Here is a 4,994-nt window from a genome sequence, read left to right as displayed (position 1 = left end):
ATTATCTAGCCAGTTGCAGAGTGGCGCATAAGTAGTTGCACACTGGCACGTAAGCAGTTGCACAGTGGCACATAATGAGTTGCAGTAGAACACAAGTAGTTGCACAGTAGGACATAAGCAGTTGCACAGTAGAACAGAAGCAGTTGCACAGTAGGACATAAGCAGTTGCATAGAGTGCATTACCTTTATTTGGTTTTAATTTTATGTGACAATTTTTTTTGCCCATTTTGCGGTAATGAGTGTGGGTTGTTCGCACTGCTTAACGCCACCGAGTGGAATGGTAGCCAACTGCCCAACTACGACCCCAAGGAAGTACTCAACATCAGGAAGAAGATGGCATATGATTGGGTCACCAGCGTGCACAACACCGCCCCATGGAGGAAGTTGCTGAGATACGGCAAGGAGTAGGTCAGTACTATTTTTTTTTTCTGCTCCATGGAGGAAGTTGCTGAGATACGGCAAGGAGTAGGTCAGTACTATTTTTTCTTTTTTTCTGCTCCATGGAGGAAGTTGCTGGTTTGTACAAATTTTTAAGTAGATTCTGTAGTTGCACACTACTAGTAATTGTGTTTGCAACTCAATATCATCACTTTTGTTGATACATTAGGAGCACTGGATATACAATTGTTCAACAACTAAATATTTAACCAGATGCCAACAAAGGCACAAATAGCAACTTTTTTTTACACAGTGCATGAACTAATTCAAAGAGCATAAATTAGATAAAGAGGAATCATAGATGCTGAATGTGTCCACTTGGTCCCAACATTGCTAAAAAACATCATTCTTTTCCTTTTTTGTTCCAAAGTTACAAATGAGGAAACAGAATCACAGGAGCCTGAGTGGACACACACCAGCAGTGTGCTCTGTAGATTGACACTGGCTGCATTTGTTTTTCTTCTTTGGGTGTAGCTCCAGCGCCGATTTGTACCGTCGACTCTTTGCCCTACCCTTTGTAGTAGACCTTGGAGGATCCCTGGGCACAAAATCATCAGAAGCTTGTGCAAGGGATGCAGCCTCCAACGGGGCAGTAGGACCGTCACGATCACCTGTGTAATAATCATATAAAAAGTTTAGTATTTTTGTTATTGTGCAACCAGCACTGATGTTCTGTGCAACCACACAGTACATTTTGTGCAACTAACTGGTTGCTGTGTGCAAGTTAAGTTGAAAAAAACACCTACAGTAGCACGGCCCGTCATGGTACTTGGATTGTAGTCGCCTATGGGCAGAACATGAAAAACAAGTTAGATTTTTAGCTTGATCCTCAAACTAACACAGCGCACGCAACTAGGCAGCATGTTCTGTTCAACCGGGCACTATGATATGTGCAACTAAAGTCACTCACCCTAGTTTTTGTTTTGGAGTCGGTGAAGGTACTAACCTGGGTGATGAGCCCCCTGAGTCCTGCCTGTAGGTCCATTGGGAGTAGCACAAAGGGCACTGCTAGTTGGGCCTGGCGGGGGAGGAGGTCTTTGAGGGTTGGCATCACCTATAGGCAGAACAGGACAAACAAGTCAGTTGTGTTTATCTTTTGATGCTCGAACTAACACAGCGTGCGCAACTAGGTAGCCTATTTGGTGCAACTAAGCACCATGATGTGTGCAACTGGAGTTACAGACCTAGTTTGATGGGGAGTTGGGGGCAGGTCATTACCTGGACGATGAGCCCCCTGAGTGCTGCATGTAGGGCCATTGGGAGGAGCACGCAGGGGAGGGGTGGCGGAGGATGCCGTGTACAGCCAGGAGGGGGAGGAGGTCCTTGAGGGTTGACATCACCTATATCCAGAACTGGAAAAGTAAGTTAAGTGTGTTATCTTGATGCTTGAACTAACACAGCGTGCGCAACTAGGCAGTATGTTCTGTCCAAGGGGCTACCATGGTGTGTGCAACTAGGCACAATGATGTGTGCAACTGAAGTTACACACCTAGTTAGATCAGGAGTTGGGGCAGGTAATTACCTGGATGATGAGCCCCCTGATTGCTGCCTAGAGGTGGAGGAGGTCCTCGAGGGTTGCCATCATCTGATGGCCCCGTTGCAGCAGTCGGTTTTTCTTTTTCTTGGACTTGTTCAGGTGGCCGATCTCGGTACGTGCTGCACGCATATGCTTGTATACAATAGCTTGTGCTGGATCAGAACCACTCACAAACTTTACTAGTTTCTGGAAATCGTATATCATGTTCCTCTCCCTTATCTGCTTCTTTGATTGAGGAGGCATTTCATCCGGTTGCTCATAACCAGTCCCTGGCGCACTAGGTACAGCAGTAGGTGTCCACCGTCTTAGCAGGTACCTTTCCGGTATGACATCAACTCCAACATGGGTGAACACCTTGAGGATGTGGCAACAGAGGATGCCGTCCTTGTCCATTTTACAGCACTCACACAAATAGGAACCCTCCTCCACCCTTGCCTGCACCAAGTAGTTTCGAGAACCATATTTGGCAACAAATTCCTGGTTCGGTCTAAGCTCAAATACATCAGCACCAACTTGGAATGCATTATAATGTCCAATCAGCTCAAACTCTTCTCTGAACTTGCGGTAAAGGTCCCTAGTATAGGTTTTGTAAGCTTGCTTCTCTATTGGGAAGTTGGACCACAACTCAATCTCAAGGTGTTCTGTCCTGTAATCGTTGTAGCCTTCCTTGGCAAGGATGCGGTTCTGGATTTTTTTCATATTTCTTGACGAAGTTTAGCATTGAGTTGTGTGGGTTCACATATCTTTTCTGGACGGTGTTGAACCCCTCACTACGCTGTGTAGACTAGAGGAAGGGGAAGAAGTTGTGTTTGAAGTAGCACGGCACCCAAGTTGACCTGTATTCGTACAACTTCTCAAAGTGTGTGTGTGTCATAGCCTCATACTTCATCATTAACCCAGCCCAATTCTGCTCAAACTCGTCTATAGTGAAGCTGAAGTCAACACACTTGTTGAAATCATCAGAGAGTCCTGGATTCCGGCACAGCAGCCAACCAACCTTTTCCTGAGCCTTTTTCATGATGTACCATCGACAACAGCGGTGCACGGTGGTTGGAAAGATGCTCTGTATTGACTGCCTCATTGCACCATCCTGATCGGTGATGAAGTTGTCAGGAGGTTTGCCATCCATAGCCTCTAGGAATGCTCCAAAGACCCAATCAAAGCTCGATGCCAACTCCTGCCTCACAAATGCGCAACCCAGCATGAAAAATTGGCCATGTCGGTTTATTCCTATGAAGGGCGCGAACGGCATATTGTACATGTTGGTCATGTAGGTGGTGTCAAATGATATGCAATCGTGGTACACCTCCGCATAAGCTTTTCGAGCTAAGCCATCCACCCAAAATATGTTGACAACTCTGTCCTCTTCATCATATTTCACCTTATAGAAGAAGTCTGGATCGATTTTTTGTATATCCTTGAAGTGCGCAATTGTCTCAATCAGATCACCCTCCTTTGTGTCATCTCTACCGAAACCTGTACAAAGATTTGTTATTGCCTTTGGTCCGAACGGCACCATCATCTCAGATCCATAGAACTCTGCCATTACATGCATCATTCGTCCTGCATAATACAAAAATAAACAGTATATCCTTTTTTTGTTGCACAAATGCGCACATCCAGGTGCACAGTAATAGGACACGTGTTGGCATAGAAGACAATCACAGGAAATGGACACCTAGCTACACCTTTTTAAAAACACTTTGCAGTTTTTGCATACAGGACATTGTGTAGTTTTACAGTAAAGACAATCTAGTTGGACAAGAAGCACCAAAAGTGATATACAAAAAGCATGGGAAGTTGGACACCAGTTGCACAGTTAAGCCATTTCAGTTGCACAGTAGTACCATAACAGTTGCACACTGGACTGCCTAGAGGGAAACTTAATTCTTCAAGGGATATAGAAAAACACCATACATGTAGTCAAGTTGCAGTTATACAAGATGCGCAGAAACTCCTTTTCATCAGGTGAGATGCCTTGGTAGGATCTCAAGTATTTGGACAATGTAGGTTTGTTCACGAGCGGATGATTGTGGTCACGAACAAAGTGCGTCACCTCCCATTGCCCATCTATGAGCTTCACCAACATTTTTGCCTTGCATTCAGTCTGCTTTATTGTCTCACGTTTGCGCTTTTTCTTCTTCTTACTAGTACCAGCCTCCTCTTCAGCAAATATTGGAGGTTCTTCTTCCATCTCCTCATCACTATTAACAGATTTTGGATTTGGAATAGGGTCCAGGATAGGAGGAGCCTCAGCTCCTCCATCATCAGCTTTGGGCTTCTTGAACTTGTTGCAGCAAAACTGTTGTTTTATCAATTCATTGGTGCGGGGTGTCCGTCTAGAGGTGTTCATCTTGATAGAGAAACCCATCCGTAGTGCGTAGCTGTTGTAGTGATCCTTAGCAATTTGAAGGCTGTCAAACCTCATGCCAACATAGGGTTCCATAGGTTGAGAACCAGCCTCATCCTCTCCTTCTTCTACTTGCACAGCTCCGTCAACAGCCCCAGCTCCTAGCTCAGTCCTGGTTAGACCAGGAACATTTGCCTCGGTTCCTGTGTCATCAAGAGTATGGCTCTCTGACTGCCAAGACACCACTACAGGGGCACCACGGGCTGATGACTGGCCCGCCACATTGTCTTGGCTCGTAGGGTTACCATCACGACTTGCCTGCGTGTAGTAAACAGATCGACCATTTTCTGTCCAATTTCCTTGTTGTATGCTGGGTTGCTGCTGATCCATATCATGAGGAAGCTCATTGAGATCTGGAGGCAACTCATTGAGATCAAGCATTTTTTCCTTGTTTTTGGATGCTGCCACACACTCCCTGCACATATAAAAAAGAAGAAATTGATGTCATCAGTTGATAACCACAGAAAAAGAGTGTTTCAAACAACCTAAAAACTTAGTAAATAGGCAGTTGCACACCATTTTGTGATAATCTTAGTTGCAAAAGCAACATGACCGTAGCATAATCTTTATTATAACAGTTATGAAATTTTTTGTTTGCACAGATTTGTT

General features: G+C 44.9%; 1 pseudogene; it reads right to left on the bottom strand.

The window, feature by feature from the left end:
* Positions 1-828: 828 nt before the first annotated feature.
* On the bottom strand, positions 829-4,794 carry LOC119299874 (annotated as a pseudogene).
* Positions 4,795-4,994: the final 200 nt, after the last annotated feature.

This window comes from Triticum dicoccoides, chromosome 5A (genome assembly GCF_002162155.2).
Source record: "Triticum dicoccoides isolate Atlit2015 ecotype Zavitan chromosome 5A, WEW_v2.0, whole genome shotgun sequence".
Classification (NCBI taxonomy): Eukaryota; Viridiplantae; Streptophyta; class Magnoliopsida; order Poales; family Poaceae; genus Triticum; species Triticum dicoccoides.
Note: the sequence above shows the minus strand (reverse complement) of the source record. Positions and strands in the feature narration are given on the sequence as shown.